The sequence below is a fragment of the Coregonus clupeaformis genome, chromosome 35 (genome assembly GCF_020615455.1).
Source record: "Coregonus clupeaformis isolate EN_2021a chromosome 35, ASM2061545v1, whole genome shotgun sequence".
NCBI lineage: Eukaryota > Metazoa > Chordata > Actinopteri > Salmoniformes > Salmonidae > Coregonus > Coregonus clupeaformis.
The window spans coordinates 42798018-42815291 of NC_059226.1; the positions used below are offsets into that span (position 1 = coordinate 42798018).

The 17274-nt window shown below is 41.4% G+C and overlaps 1 non-coding gene across 1 annotated transcript; it reads left to right on the forward strand.

Moving 5' to 3' along the window:
• Positions 1-2868: 2868 nt before the first annotated feature.
• trnap-ugg lies at positions 2869-2941 on the forward strand. Its single transcript has one exon. It is a non-coding gene; the product is annotated as a tRNA-Pro (tRNA).
• Positions 2942-17274: the final 14333 nt, after the last annotated feature.

A 17274-nucleotide genomic window follows, 5' to 3' on the forward strand; every position in this document is an offset into this window, starting at 1 on the left:
TGTTCTATTACCCTGGTCTGTTCTATTGTCCTGGTCTGTTCTATTACCCTGGTCTGTTATATTGTCCTGGTCTGTTCTATTACACTGGTCTGTTCTATTGCCCTGGTCTGTTCTATTGCCCTGGTCTGCTCTATTACCCTGGTCTGTTCTATTACCCTGGTCTGTTCTATTACCCTGGTCTGTTCTATTGTCCTGGTCTGTTCTATTGTCCTGGTCTGTTCTATTACCCTGGTCTGTTCTATTGCCCTGGTCTGTTCTATTACCCTGGTCTGTTCTATTGCCCTGGTCTGTTCTATTAACCTGGTCTGTTCTATTACCCTGGTCTGTTCTATTACCCTGGTCTGTTCTATTACCCTGGTCTGTTCTATTGTCCTGGTCTGTTCTATTGCCCTAGTCTGTTCTATTACCCTGGTCTGTTCTATTGCCCTGGTCTGTTCTATTGTCCTGGTCTGTTCTATTGTCCTGGTCTGTTCTATTACCCTGGTCTGTTATATTGTCCTGGTCTGTTCTATTACACTGGTCTGTTCTATTACCCTGGTCTGTTCTATTGCCCTGGTCTGTTCTATTGCCCTGGTCTGTTCTATTACCCTGGTCTGTTCTATTACCCTGGTCTGTTCTATTGTCCTGGTCTGTTCTATTACCCTGGTCTGTTCTATTGTCCTGGTCTGTTCTATTACCCTGGTCTGTTCTATTACACTGGTCTGTTCTATTACCCTGGTCTGTTCTATTGCCCTGGTCTGTTCTATTACCCTGGTCTGTTCTATTGTCCTGGTCTGTTCTATTACCCTGGTCTGTTCTATTACCCTGGTCTGTTCTATTACCCTGGTCTGTTCTATTGTCCTGGTCTGTTCTATTGTCCTGGTCTGTTCTATTACCCTGGTCTGTTCTATTGCCCTGGTCTGTTCTATTACCCTGGTCTGTTCTATTGCCCTGGTCTGTTCTATTAACCTGGTATGTTCTATTACCCTGGTCTGTTCTATTGCCCTGGTCTGTTCTATTACCCTGGTCTGTTCTACTACCCTGGTCTGTTCTATTACCCTGGTCTGTTCTATTGTCCTGGTCTGTTCTATTACCCTGTTCTATTACCCTGGTCTGTTCTATTACCCTGGTCTGTTCTATTACCCTGGTCTGTTCTATTGCCCTGGTCTGTTCTATTGTCCTGGTCTGTTCTATTACCCTGGTCTGTTCTATTACCCTGGTTTGTTCTATTACCCTGGTCTGTTCTATTACCCTGGTCTGTTCTATTACCCTGGTCTGTTCTATTACCCTGGTCTGTTCTATTACCCTGGTCTGTTCTATTGTCCTGGTCTGTTCTATTACCCTGGTCTGTTCTATTACCCTGGTCTTTTCTATTACCCTGGTCTGTTCTATTACCCTGGTCTGTTCTATTGCATGTGAAGCAGATAGAGAACCATGGAGAGCTACAAAGCAAGAACTGGGCTGCGTTATGTTGCCTAATGTCACCGCCCTGTAGCCTACCATTTTCATCCTGGAAATGATGTCCCAATATTTTACAATTCACAAGGTCCAATGCATTTTATTTTGTGGTGGCTAAGAGACGCATGCATTTTCAGCACCCCATGTTCCTTTCAGCACCCCATATTCCTCCCAACCGCCCGCCCTCCTTTCTCGCAAGCTGAATTAATTTGATACTATTTTTGAACGTCTGTGTTTCTAAGGGATACCTAATGACGCAATGACGTCAATGCGGGTCAGTAGAACACTGGCAGACTGGTGGTTGAGACCGTAGTCTTCAGGAACCAAGCTTTATCAATGAGAGCCTATGAAAGCCATGCTTTCAATTTGTTGTAATAAAGCAAAGAAGTATAGTTCAAAGGTAAAAATGCGACATTATTTGGTTGCATATCAAAATAATGTATAAATGTTGTGAGCTTTAACATACCAAGAGGGTAGTTGGAATCATTTACATATTTATTTATCTGGTGCGTAATCTTTATGTACACATGCACTCCTTGACACGGACAGCCTTTGGGTATCCTCCTAGCACTCCGCCACCCCGCTCAACACACACACACACACAGGGAACGCCTTCGTCCAAATGCGAGGGGATTTATATAGCTATCGGCTAATATAGGCTACTTTCCTCCTTTGATCAACTCTTCCCAGAAGGAACTTCCCATAGTCACGGAGCCACTGGTTGCGCAGTGAATTAGAGTTGTGCCATTTGAGAAGGTATGTGATTTCTCCGTTAAAAGGCGGGCACGTTCTCTCTGTTGTGGGACTTCAAACTACAGTTTTAATTTGGTGAATTACTGGTGCCGGTTCCAAAAATAAATGATCATTGATGTTAGGAGATATATACGGGTGAGGAGATACGAGGGACATGGTGATTGTGAACGCACACAGACAATGTATCAGATATAGAAAACAGAGAACCGTGCAAGCTGGACTATTTGTGAAGACGCTGGCATTCCTATATTTTCAGTTTGAGTGTCTGCTCCGTTTCACTGATAGCTGCAGGGCTTCATACAACTGTAAAAGCAATAAATAGTTTACCTGCATCTAATAAACTGTAAACTGCTGTGCACATAATATGGAAGTTTTGTGTTTTCACTTTTAGTCAACTTCCCCGCATTGCCATTCAATCATTCATTTTTTCTTTATGATTCCGCCCAGTTGCCGCCCTTCTCAGTCACGACCGTCACACATCTGTATATAGCCTGTATGTTAGTTTTGGGGGCATGTTGTATTGTACGCTTTAAACAAGGTATTTTGTGCTGTAACTATCTACACATTCGCTATGCCCAATGGACAATCAGAGGAGACATTTCTAAATGAAACTTGTCACATGTGCGGTAATAGCTGAAGAGAATGTATTGACAGAAAGAAGATAGTGTTAGATTTAAGGCCCCTGTGGCTCAGTTGGTATAGCATGGCGCTTGGAACGCCAGGGTTGTGGGTTCATTTCCCACGGGGGGCTAGTATGAAAATGTATGCACTCACTAACTGTAAGTCGCTCTGGATAAGAGCGTCTGCTAAAATGACTAAAATTTAAAAAAATACAAATTCATCTCTATCAAGTAACAACAGGACAGCGACATTTTGTATGCAATGTTGTCCTAAGTTATCCTTACAGTTTTGTACGTTTTTCCTATGAAGTCAATTTGGGTCTGGAAGGGCTATTTCAGTTGAGGTCCACAGTGCTGTTGGTGTTGTCCTTTTTTCACCCATACTGATTAATTCATGTCATTGATTGACCGTGGAGTCTACTCACCTGGAATCCCAGGTCTAAATCAGTTAGGGAAAGGATGCATTTTTGTTGCATTATGTGGTCCACGAGGCCCGGATTTACCCAGTGCCATTGTATGGGAAGCGGTTCAGAACCAGACAGTTCCTGTTGTACAGGAAGGCGTTTCAGAACCATGGACAGCGCCCGTTGTACGCGAATGTCTTTCAGAACCATGGACAGGTCCTGGTGCACACGAAGGGGTTTCAGAACCATGGACAGTGCCTGGTGCGCAAGAAGGGGTTTCAGAACCATGGACAGTGCCTGTTGTACACGAAGGAGTTTCAGAACCATGGACAGGGCCTGCTGTGCACGAAGTGGTTTCAGAACCTATTGACTGTATTTACACAAGCAGCCCAATTCTGATCTTTTTCCACTAATTGGTATTTTGACCAATCAGATCAGCTATTTTGCCAATAATTGGGTATGAGCTCAGAACTGGGCTGCCTGTGTAAAGGCAGCCGTAGACAGCAACAGGACAAAGCCATTTATCAGATGCTTCAACGTTTAGATATAAATGTGTAATCTACATTCTAGAACCTCTCTGATCATGTCAGTTCTATTCATGACATTTCTATCTGTAGACCTCTACAAAAGTCAACATTGTTTCTAGATGTTTAACAGCCAAATAGAGCACAATAGCATTAGAGAAAGGCAGTGAGGCCAAGGGATAGACCTCTCTGATCATAACGATTGCTTTTACACCTGCATCACGTTTCTCTTACCAGACCTTAAATGTAAGTTGCAGCTAGGACATTACCGGATGTTGGACATTACAGCACAACATCAAGATTAACCAAAAATATGTCTTGCACTGCATAAAGGCTATATGTTAATTATATGATGTACCACGACTGTCAGCCAATCAGCATCCAGGGCTCGAACCACCCAGTTTGTAATTCCAAGTCGACCCCAGGACCCTATACGCACGTCATGGAAAGATCAGTTAGGCCTATATGTGGTGGTAATTGTTCGATTAACTCTGCATTTGTTTTTTAAATGTATAAGCCATTATCCGTGCATAAGCAAAAAAACACAGTAGGCTGTAGAATGCCCACACCACACTATTCATGTTAGTGCAGCCTAAGAATGAGAGGCGCTGGTATCTCTTTAAGGACGCATCTCTGTGTTACTGGCAGCAATCAATGTGATCTTAGCTGACAATGCAAGGCAACTTGTAGGCTTATACGCTTCAATAGACCAATGTGTGCTTTTGTCCATTATGGTTCCCCCGGCTTAGTCTCCCATTAAGTGCAATCCATAAGGCAGAGAGCCCTGTTCTTTTCAGCACCAGCAGCTGTCCATCATGTACATCTCAATTGTGGCCTCCTCTCCTCCGGGTTTTAAAACTGGTTAGCCAATATATTGTATATGGGGGGATGCCTGATTGATCCGGCTTCTGGAGGTCTTGAGTGTCAGTGCAATTGAGATGGCTACTTACTGATTTACAAAATGAAGTATCATGCAGGTAAAAAGCTTAGCTGGACAGTAAGCATCATTTCCTAAATGTGGGGCACCATCTAAAAGATATAAGAACAACATTTCGAGAGCTTGGGACGAGAAGGTTCTATCTGCAAATAGATGATTCTGAGAACATTGGCTTTAAAGTTCCGAATCCCTCATTGGTTTGAATGGTGTCAGACATTTTTTTTATTGTATTATTTTGAACTTAACAACATGGATTCGGGTATTTAGAGTACTATATAGGGAGATAACATTGAACAGAACAAGGCTATGACAAAAACTACATTTTGACAAAAATGCAGATAGAACCTTATAGTCCCAAACTCTCGACTTGGCTGTCTTTATACTTATGTTTGTCTCCTGTTCCGAGACACCGAGAAGCAATTATTCCACTAATAAGTGAAAGGACTTCATAAGTTTCCACCATATTGCGTTGCGTTCACCTGTCACTTCCTGCCACATGTGATCATGGAGGAAAGGAGAGATAGGAAGGAAGCTATCGGACTATTGAGACATATCCATTCGTTCAATTATACAGTCAGCCTTTGAACCATTGTAATAATAAACCAACCACACAATTACACCTGTGATATTGAACCGTGTAAAAATGAATGAGCAAACCTATATTTCATTGAATTATTATTTTGTGCATATGTTTGATAGTCTATAGGCATAACTGTAACATTCTTCACGTATACCTTGGTCCCGCATGACTGCCTATAATCTGTTCTGTGTTTATGTTTTGGAGCCTACATCAGAAAGAGAGAAACCCGCAGCGCCAAGCATATTGAGCATGGGAGCTAAAAATAGCATCATCCGACGCCCCACGCCGCTCCGTTACCACGCGTTTCAGCATTCTGCTCGGTAAAAAAAAAAAGATACATCTTGCCGGCTATATTAAGACAGTAATATAGGCTACCATTGTTGTGACTGAGGAATATATTTGGAAAGCTATCTTCCATCAGAGAAAGTGGGCGTGTGTTTTGTGGTCGTGTGTATTCATGTGTCCTGTGTGTGTGTGTGTTTGTGTGTTTGTGTAGGCGCGCGTGCGTGCGTGAGAGTTGTTGCGTGGGCTGTAGCTCCCACTGACATGAAAGAGAGAAGGGAGGGAAGACTAAACGAATAGAGAGAGAGAGGTAGAGAGAGAGAGAGAGATAAAGAGAGAGAGAGAGAGAGATAAAGAGAGAGAGAGAGGTAGAGACAGAGAGATAGAGAGAGAGGTGGAGACAGAGAGATAGAGAGAGGTAGACAGTTGAGAGAGAGAGAGAGAGAGAGAGAGAGAGAGAGAGAGAGAGAGAGAGAGAGAGAGAGAGAGAGAGAGAGAGAGAGAGAGAGAGAGAGAGCATGAAAAATAAAACAAAGAATGTGTAGCTGTAGGATAAATGAGAGACTACATTGACAGGAATCTCTGTATTCTCATGCAATGCAATGGAAGCAATAAGGGCGTCGTGTCATGTGCACCAGTTTATTATAGTGGTTTAAAACGACATGGGAACGCGCATTTATACAGTGTGTGCAGGGTGAGGGGAAATATGAACGCGCATGTTCAGCCCTACGCTTGAAATTCCTCCGAGGAACCTCTGTGAGGGTTTCTTTTTTTCTCTCAATGCGAGCTAAAAATAGCAACGGGGTTGGCTCGTGATCCAGAAATAGATAGGGGGCATCACTCGTATAAAAGGCACACCATTCAATAGTACAGTGTGTACACTTGGTGTAAGAATCAAGAACAGTAGCTGATTTTGCACTGTTATAAGATATTTCTCTGTTGTTTTGTTGCACTTGAAAATAATGTTAGTGAAACGCATTTCCCCTTTCAGCGAGGGGTTCGCGCATTGGTGAGTGATCGGTGCATTTATTTTTTCAGTTAAGGATGCATTAATACGTTCGACTGTTGATTAGCGGTGTGAAGCCAAAGTATTTAGGTTATGTATGGACTACCTTGTTTGTTGTCTACGTAAACAACGATGACTTTGGAATAATGGTCTGAGTGATTTGGGGTGAAATGTGAGCGCTTGATGTATGCTTAATGAAAATCAAACCAGCTTTTCTTTGCAGTCGGGGAATTACCCTTACAGCAAGTCGGCGCTGTTGAGCTCTCACATATGGCTGAAATGTCCCTTTCCGCGAGGACTTCCGAATGTATGGAAACGTCTCCCTGGGACCAAGGAAACGTCTCCCTGGGACCAAGGAAACGTATCCCAATTAGGCTACTTAATTAGACTTTTTTGACAAGAATCGGAAAGAGTCGAATGCGCTACAGCTGCACATGACTAAAGTGAAGGCTGTCGAGAGCTGTCCACTCGGGGTGCTGCTGAAATGTTTGGAACGCCAATGGGGGCTACAGCGTGACCAATAGCACACGGAAATTCTACTCAGTTTGAAAGAAGAAAGTTTACAGGCTGACTTTATGGGAGGAGTTGTCTATGTTTGGAATTGTATTGCTCTCACGTCTGGTCTGGATAGCGCCACCTCTTAGATTCAGATAGCAGACTTACGTCAACTGCTATTTCCCCGTCATATTCTAGGCTACATTCATTCGTGGTTTAGGCTACACCTTAACTGAATGACGTCCATGTCTCCAGTGACAATTTTAGTTGGATTCTTGTTGCATAAATCATTTGATTTGTGTGGTTGAACCATCGTTAAGTAGGCATAGTCTATAGCCTAAGCTATTCATGCAACCACTGACTGATGACGTCATTAGGCCATGTTTGAATAATGCTTAGAATGGATATGGGTCCAATACTCTGATGTGAGGATTCATCTTGAAACGTTTTAATTGTTTTAAAATGTGTGTCTGACAGTTCAGTGTAGCATTCCTAGGCTATAGTGGGTAACTAAGACATTGTGCCCCACGAATGTTATCATAATTTTGTGTTTTGGCTGAGGAACAAAAATACAGGAATGGCTCTATGTTATATCAACATTAGCTCTGTGGACCATTTTGGCCAAAGATGGGCAGAGCTGAGGAGAACCGCCCTCAGTAATTAAATTCTGGCGTTCGTTTTTCAGTGGAAAGAGCGACGCTTCTCGAGTCGTGACTGCCAAAGTGAGTAACGCGCGTACTGCGTCAGAGGCGGCTGCCACCGTGTGCTCGAGACAGATGGAAGGATTCGTGACCGATTGGAGGCGGCCACAAATTAAAGTCACGGCCAATGAAACCCGCGCAAGAGATGGGCCGTAGCGTACGGGAACTTTTGGGTTTAAATGGATCGAATTTATTGAATAACCTGCTCTTTTTTTTCGTGCCACCAACTGGTGACTGTCTCCAACTTGAATAGGCTACTGTAGGCTATAGAGGATGTATGTTTGGGTGCGATATAAAAAGGGGTAGCCAATGGGTTATCCTAATATCGTGCCCTGTAGTCCCCAAGTCCACCAGTCTAGATATTGGCATTTTGAACTAGAAATAAGACAATTTAGGCAGGGATTCAATCCCATTCAAGGTAAACGCTGCAGATGCCGGCTCATTTAAATGTCAAGCGCGCAATGACGCAGATACCGCGGATCAGAATGAATCCCAGCCTTGGTCTAAATGTGGATGATCATCGGAATCTGTAATGTTAGACCTATAAGTAAGTGCTATTCCCATCAATGTGGGTTGTCCAGTGATGATTCATGCTGTTGATGGTTGAGTAAATATTTGGTTAGGGGAAGTTTACATGTGTCAATGTGGGGATGAATAGTAGGCTATGCTGTTGATGGTTGAGTAAATATTTGGTTAGGGGAAGTTTACATGTGTCAATGTGGGGATGAATAGTAGGCTATGCTGTTGATGGTTGAGTAAATATTTGGTTAGGGGAAGTTTACATGTGTCAATGTGGGATGAATAGTGATGGTTCATGCTGTTGATGGTTGAGTAAATATTTGGTTACGGGAAGTTTACATGTGTCAATGTGGGGATGAATAGTAGGCTATGCTGTTGATGGTTGAGTAAATATTTGGTTAGGGGAAGTTTACATGTGTCAATGTGGGATGAATAGTAGGCTATGCTGTCAGATGATGTAATTATCCATTATCAACATTAGGGCTATGTTTCTCACCATCAAACAGCTCATTTGGTTGGATCAGATTAATTTGATTGTACATTTACTTGTTTGTTTCAGAAGCTCCCCATGTTTGCACACATTTATTTGGGCTTTGGCAAGGCATAGGCTACTGTATGGAAAATGGTTTGTCCCGTTACTTTTTTCACGGTGGGGAAACCAGTTAATTTTCCTTTTCGTATTTTTTTTGTTGGATAAGGGGGGTCCCTATAGAGATTAATGGCGATTGGTAGATGACGAGTTCTGTTCTCTCCAATGAAAGCCTTCGCTGCTCTCTATTTACGGTGTGTTGGAGCGGAGCAGCGTTCTTCCTTGTGCACAGCTATCGGCAGACAACTGGAGATCGGCTCTCCATCATGCGACATTACGAGTAAGAGGATGTACACACACCGCGATTGTTGCTGGTTTAGAAATAAAACACAGTGTTTTCTGTAGCCTAATGTGAATTGATATGGTTAGTCGAATGTGGTTGCAATGTCGGATTTCCCCACGCAAGAACCTTGAAGGCAAGGATAGATTGTGAGTGTTGTGCCAATTGCTGGACAGATGCACTTGGTGTGGATGAGAGACAGTGGAAGACTCTTTTACGGCAGTAGTTCGTGGAGTGATGTGGATCTGGACCCATAGATTGTCTGTCACGACTCTTTTTGCGGTCTGGGCTTGCTGTTCATAAATATCAATCTGGGAAGCCCTTACCCCAAAAAGCATTTGTGGAGGACTCAGTCGCCGAATTGAATGTATTGTATTTATTGATGAGTGATATTATTATTGTTGTCATATTATTACAGATGTTAATTGTTGTTGTATTTGTTGTTGTTGTCGTCAAACATCTCCCTAGTCAGTAGAGAAGGAATTTGGGGAGTCAAAATCTGCATGCATTGTTGTGATTTCATGAGCATGTTGTGGTATAGGCCTATAGTTCAGGAAAATAGGAAATCCCTATTACAGGACACACACACACACACGAGTTGGATAACTTTCCTATCATTGTGGATGCTCAACTTTAACTTTCTATAGAAAATCTATAGAAGACTGAAATATGAGTGTTTGTCAGATCACAGGTTACAGGTATATCATTGATCGTGTTTAAAGCAAATGTATGTAAATGTATGTAGTGTACACAACAGGAAAGTAGGAAAGTGTGTAGCGGTGACGCATACAAGTTACCTGAGAGGAGAAACAACACAACATCCACCTTAATAGTGTTATAATGACTTCAGAAAGCTGGTTTCTTTCAGGCATTTGTCAAATGATATAGATTTATGGCTGTTAATATGACATTCATTTTACTTGACATGTTACACTTTTTTTATACCTTTATTTTTACAGGGAGTCATGCTGAGACCAAGGTCTCTTTTACAGAAGAGCCCTGTAATTATAGAAAGTACACATCAATATAAAACGAAAAGCAAAACAGAGAGACACATGTTACAGTTCAATTGTATCTCTCACGTTTGTAGATGAGTTACGTAGTCTCAAAACAGTTATTTGGGAGCATTGTATGAGTTTGCTGTTTGAATAAAATGTTGATTATGAATGGGTGATTTCTTCTCTCTTCTTTGCATTTGTAATATAGGAACATTCTAGAAGTAAAAAGGGGCTAGCGTTCACTTGGTGAGAGAATAACTTACTTAGATGGAGCAGATAATTAGAAGTTGGTTAAATGTCCCAACATCACACCTAGGACATGTATTCCATAAGGTAGGAAAGGTTGCCGTAGAAAAATGACAAATCTGCTCCAACTAAGTTAGCTGTAGGCTACACAACAGGTATCACTGGGATCTTTTTTTTTGTGGGGGTTCAAAGTTCAACTGTGAACCAAGCAGAGGAGCCTGGTGGGAGGAGCTATAGGAGGATGGGTTCATTGTAATGGCTGGAATGGAATAAATGGAACAGAGTCAGACATGTGGTTTCCATATGGAACAGAGTCCAACATGTGGTTTCCATATGGAACAGAGTCCAACATGTGGTTTCCATATGGAACAGAGTCCAACATGTGGTTTCCATATGGAACAGAGTCCAACATGTGGTTTCCATATGGAACAGAGTCCAACATGAGGTTTCCATATGGAACAGAGTCCAACATGTGGTTTCCATATGGAACAGAGTCCAACATGTGGTTTCTATAAGGAACAGAGTCCAACCTGTGGTTTCTATAAGGAACAGAGTCCAACATGAGGTTTCTATATGGAACAGAGTCCAACATGTGGTTTCTATATGGAACAGAGTCCAACATGTGGTTTCCATATGGAACAGAGTCCAACATGTGGTTTCTATAAGGAACAGAGTCCAACGTGTGGTTTCTATAAGGAACAGAGTCCAACATATGGTTTCTATAAGGAACGGAGTCCAACATGTGGTTTCTATAAGGAACAGAGTCCAACGTGTGGTTTCTATATGGAACAGAGTCCAACATGTGGTTTCTATATGGAACAGAGTCCAACATGTGGTTTCTATAAGGAACAGAGTCCAACATGTGGTTTCTATATGGAACAGAGTCCAACATGTGGTTTCTATAAGGAACAGAGTCCAACATGTGGTTTCTATATGGAACAGAGTCCAACCTGTGGTTTCTATAAGGAACAGAGTCCAACATGTGGTTTCTATATGGAACAGAGTCCAACATGTGGTTTCTATAAGGAACAGAGTCCAACCTGTGGTTTCTATAAGGAACAGAGTCCAACATGTGGTTTCTATAAGGAACAGAGTCCAACCTGTGGTTTCTATAAGGAACAGAGTCCAACATGTGGTTTCTATAAGGAACAGAGTCCAACATGTGGTTTCTATAAGGAACAGAGTCCAACATGTGGTTTCTATAAGGAACAGAGTCCAACCTGTGGTTTCTATAAGGAACAGAGTCCAACATGTGGTTTCTATAAGGAACAGAGTCCAACATGTGGTTTCTATAAGGAACAGAGTCCAACATGTGGTTTATATAAGGAACAGAGTCCAACATGTGGTTTCCATATGGAACAGAGTCCAACATGAGGTTTCCATCTGTTTGATACCGTTTCATTTATTCCATTCCAGCCATTACAATGAGTCCATCCTCCTATAGCTCCTCCCACCAGCCTCCTCTGGAGGCAAGGTGCTTGTTTCCCAAGTTCATCTAGACCAGGGATCCCCCACTCTGGTCCTGGGTGTGCAGGATTTTGTTTCACCACAGCACTAACCCACCTGTTTCCACTAATCAATTGATTACAGTCATCCAAGTTGGAGACAGTTACATTTGTATTTAATTACATTGTTTATTAGATTGGTTAGTGGTTTGTGTTGTCGCAGGGTAAGATGGCTGCTACGTTATTTTAAGGGTTTCCTCAAGTGCTGAGCAAAATGAATACTGACCCCTTCTCAGTCTATAAGGACTCATTTGCATGCCACAAGGTATTGTGGGATATTTTGAGACCCCAGTCACCTCCCTACTGAACCACTACTTCACCCCTCCCCATCTAACCTGGTCCGATATGAATGTGCTGTAACCCACTGGGAGTCTTGGAGTTACATGTCAGTTGTCCTTATGGTCTTCTGGCAGGTGTGCTGAGCCTCACCAATGTATTCTATGAAGAGTGTGTGATTATGAGGGAAATGCTCTCATGAGTCTAGCTCCACTTCAAGTGGAACTGACAGCGTTTTAACTACTTTGTAGATATGAAACAAACAGGCAATCATAATATCAGTAAAAAAAATATCAAATCCCCAGTTTATGCTACAAAGCCAACTGTATAAGAGGTTTAAAAGAATAGGTTCTATTTGACTCAAAATTCCATGACGTACAGTAAAGCATTATTGGCAGAAAAAATGGATGCAGTTCAATGCATGATTCATATAATTTACCAATACACTTTTTCTCCTCATATAATTTTTTCGGTGGCTACAGAGATGCAGGAGTCATTTGGTTAGCTAGCAAGAAATGTGAATCGTTTTGCTAGCTAGCTAGTTATGCTGAACTTGAACAACTGTTATCCAGTTAGCATATCTCTTGCATTTGTAAATTTACTCTGGCTATCTACTCTGATTTCAGAGCACTCGTCTGAGCGTGCCAGAGCGCAGAAAAACTGATTAATTTACGAACGCGCAACACCTGCTGAACATGACTGGTGTTAGTAAAGTAATTACATTGTTACCAGCAGCACAGTTAGTCACTAATGCTCTAGATAACATAACATGTAAACAGCCTAACCAGCTCTGCTAGGTTGAGTAAAATAGTCAGAGTGAGCTGTTCTCTCATTTGAGTTTGGAAGTAGCTAGCAAGCTTGTCAACTTTAGCCAGTTATCTTGGGGTGCTTGACTGCACTTGTGAGGAACGCTGGGTTCAACCCTTGGCCAGAGTGTCCAGACCAGTGTCAATAGTGTAGTGTGCTCTCTGCAACCTTAGCTGTCAATCAAATGCATTTGGCATCGATCAAATGGGCGGGTAGGCAAGTTCCCATTCAGTTGTCAAAACTTGGGTTGGGACCAGCATGCATTGCAATTTTGACAGACAACTACAAGCTGAAAGGGTTTTAGAGGGTTTATCTAATGTTCCCTTGTTAGATTTGAGCTCATCTTGCTCTGGCTAGCAATAGTTGTTGATCTTGTAGTTGCTGATGTGCATAGGCAATTGAGAGAGACAGCCTACCTGTTCATGGTTGTTTGATCAAAAGGACTGTAAAGTTCCCAAATCTAAGAGGACTCCCATCGTATTTACATATTTGCAGAAATCCATTCAGGTGTATTTTGTGGCTTTTGGCGAATGCGTTCTAATGATCTAAAGTCACGCTGTTGCTACTGCCTGTAAAAACACAGTCCAGTTTAAAGTGAATGATGGCAGGCCCATGTGGCAAATTGCTTATTTTCATAAAGGCCTACTGTAGCTCTGATTGGCCATGGCACACCGGTCTGCGTGGACTCCGGTCCAGGACGAGACAGGTGTTTTCATTAGGTTTTATTTACTGCAGTGTCTATTCATTGTCCAAACACACAGCCGCTTTCCCACTCTATATTGATATAGAATTTTCACAAACGCCTTACTATACGTCATTCCCAAACATTATATGAATTTATGAAAATGTGAAAATGACCATATCTAAGTGCTCGCTTGTCAGAAAATGTAACCAAAAAAAAAAGGTGTCCTATTCATCCTGGGGGTGTATATGATCACATTTTAATAAGACTTCATGTTGCTAAAACGCTGTCAGTTCCTCCCCTCTTTGTGTCTTGCCATGATCACCACAAACATGTGTTTACCATTCACACAGTCTTGGGATAACAGTTTGAACTCGGTTCTGTCTACCTGAACATTAATGCCACCATATTATGTTGTATCCTTATGAGAGCCTGACGGTGACATTGGCTAAAGGCAGACCCAACAACCCCTGAGGACTGGGTACATATAATATTGGTTTGGATAATGTACAGACATACACAGTGCCCTCTGTAATTATTGAGACAGTGAAGCATTTTTTTATTTGTTCCAAAAGTTTGGATTTGAAATCAAACAATGACTATAAGGTTAAAGTGCAGACTGTCAGCTTTAATTTTAGGGTATTGTTATCCATAATCGGGTGAACCGTTTAGAAATTCTATCACTTTTTGAACATAGTTCCCCCATTTTAGAACACCAAAAGTATTGAGACAAATTCACTCATATGGGCATTAAAGTAGTAAAAAGTAAAGTATTTGGTATTGACTACATCAAGCTTGTGACTCTATACATTTCTTGGATGCATTTGCTGTTTGTTTTGGTTTTGGTGAGATGTTAGCATGTCTTGGTGGTATGATATTTGTGCGTCTGTAACTTTCTCACTCATCATTATTCACGATTCATTGAGGATTATTATTTAGAAACATATTTGATTCTTATTTACAATAAAAGTGACTCCAAAATGACACAATACATAATTTAACATTCATTTCTATTGGGCACAAAATAATCTGATACACAACCAAAACTAACAGCAAATGCATCCAACAAGTTTGTAAAGTCACAAGCTTGATGTAGTCATTGCGTGCTAGGAATATGGGAGCAAATACTTCACTTTTTACTACTTTAATACACATGAATTGTCCCAATACTTTTGGTCGCCTAAAATGGGGGGACTATGTACCGAAAGTGCTGTAATTTCTAAACGGTTCACCCGATATGGATGACAATACCCTCAAATTAAAGCTGACAGTCTGCACTTTAACCTCATAGTCATTGTTTGATTTCAAATCCAAACTTTTGGAGTATAGAGCCAAAATAATAAAAAATGCTTCACTGTCCCAATACTTACGGAGGGCACTGTAGCTGTTGGAACTGCTGGAAGGGAGACAGACAGGAAGGCAGAGAGATGTCCTACAAAGTAGAGATGGAGAAATACAATACAATACAACTTTAGTTCCAGCGAACAACCAAAATGTTTCTTCTGCTTTCTTCATTTCTCAACCCCCCCCACATACATCATGCAGACACACAGTTGAGAGCAGCACAGGGGTGAAATGAAGAAATGGAGACATTCCCAGCTAGCACATAACGTTCTGAGAAGCATACGTTTCTTAGAGCTTGGTGAGAGCGTGGTTGTCCTATGGTTATTTAGTTTACAACTTTCCCACAACTTTCTGGGAATGGTGCAGGATAGTTGCTTGGCTTTGGAACATTCTCAGCACATTTAAGGAACTTGAAGAAAAAAAACGTTATTCTGTGGGAATTTCAGTTCTTCAGCATTATGTTTTCTGCAGGTTTCCTCATGGTTCTATTTCAAGTCATGTTCTCAGAACATTAAGAAAACTTTCCATAAAAACCCCAAGAAAACATTAATAATGTTCAAAGAAGGTTCTAAGAATGTTATTTAAAACCATATACATTCCGTTCTTTGCATCAACAAACTCTCTATCCTCTATCTTGTTAAGTGTGTTCAGGTGTGTTGGCTGCACCCACTAATTGGCCACACCTGATCTTAATGAGTGCTTGTTTCTGTTGGAATGACATCTGGTTGAATAAACTAAAATGAACAGCTTTGTATGAGTTAAAAAAAACACAGCATGCTAGCGCCATCCTGTTGGTGTAGAGGACTAATTCCATGGATAGAAAACAGAAGATTATAGGTTTGAATCTCACTGACGCTGAGCCACAATAAAAAATAAATGTGTTTGCATGATTAATGCCTAAGCAAATAAATGTCCATGTGTCCTATCTGTGCTTGGAGTTCTATACAGTTAACCTAAGCTAGCAGTGTTATTAGAAGATATTCAAAAACCTCTAAATAACCTTTACATTTGGTTCAAAACATTCATAACATTTAGAGAATGTTCTCAGAATGTTATTTAATTATCTTCAAATAACGTATAATTTCCGTTCTCAGAACGTTAATGAAACCTCTAAGGAAAACTTTCAGGGAACCATAGTAAAACTTTTCTCAGAAACTCCCTGCAACTTAAACATTTACATTCGCAGAACAGCCGGAATTTTCACTTCCATTCTCAGAACGTTTACAAAACGTTTGGTTTTACCAGTAAGGAAACAAATGGCTTCATTCCCAGAGCCAATGGGAAACCAAACACATAGGTTCCCACATCTTCCAAGGAACCAAATGTGCTAGCTGGATTGTGGATATAGATGGACACAGTCATAATGTATATGGAGAGAGCGAGAGCGAGAGAGAGAGACAAACTGAGATGCTCAAAAGTTCTCTACTCCCAATCTCAAAACAAGGATGTGTTCTATTTTTAGGTCCAGACAGGTAAATTGAGTCTGTAAACAATTTTAATGGACTGAGTGTGGTTAGCCCTGTGTATGTGTGTGTGTGTGTTTGCCATCCACAGTAAACAAGTCTGGAATTAGACCGTGCTTGTTCCATTTTGGTGTATTTGGCTCTATAATTATGGGCTCAGAGGGTTTAGTGCCATTGGACCTCATAGTGCACAGCCAAATAAATGTAATAATGAGAGAGAGAGAGAGAGAGAGAGAGAGAGAGAGAGAGAGAGAGAGAGAGAGAGAGAGAGAGAGAGAGAGAGAGAGAGAGAGAGAGAGAGAGAGAGAGAGAGAGAGAGAGAGAGAGAGAGAGAGAGAGAGAGAGAGAGAGAGAGAGAGAGAGAGAGGGAGATAGAGAGAGAGAGAGAGAGAGAGAGAGAGAGAGAGAGAGAGAGAGAGAGAGAGAGAGAGAGAGAGAGAGAGAGAGAGAGAGAGAGGAGATAGAGAGAGAGAGAAAGAGAGAGAGGGAGAGAGAGAGAGAATAATGTGTCCCATATCTGCTCAAACCATCTGTCTGAAGAGTTATTGTTTTGTCTGGACTGGAAAGAATACAAAGTGTTTGTCATTTGTCAGCAGGGCCGTAACCAGGGTTTGGGTTTTAACTTCTTTTTTTAAGTTGAAGCTCATTTACTGCATTTCTATACAATTAAAAAACGTTAAAATGCTATTTGGAGAACATGACCCCAGCCAACCCATTGGCTGCTGTAGGTTCATTCACCTCAGTTGATCTACAAACACATAGGCTATTAGTTATACAATTGTAATGACGGGGAAATATGATAAATGATTCACACTGACACGTAGCA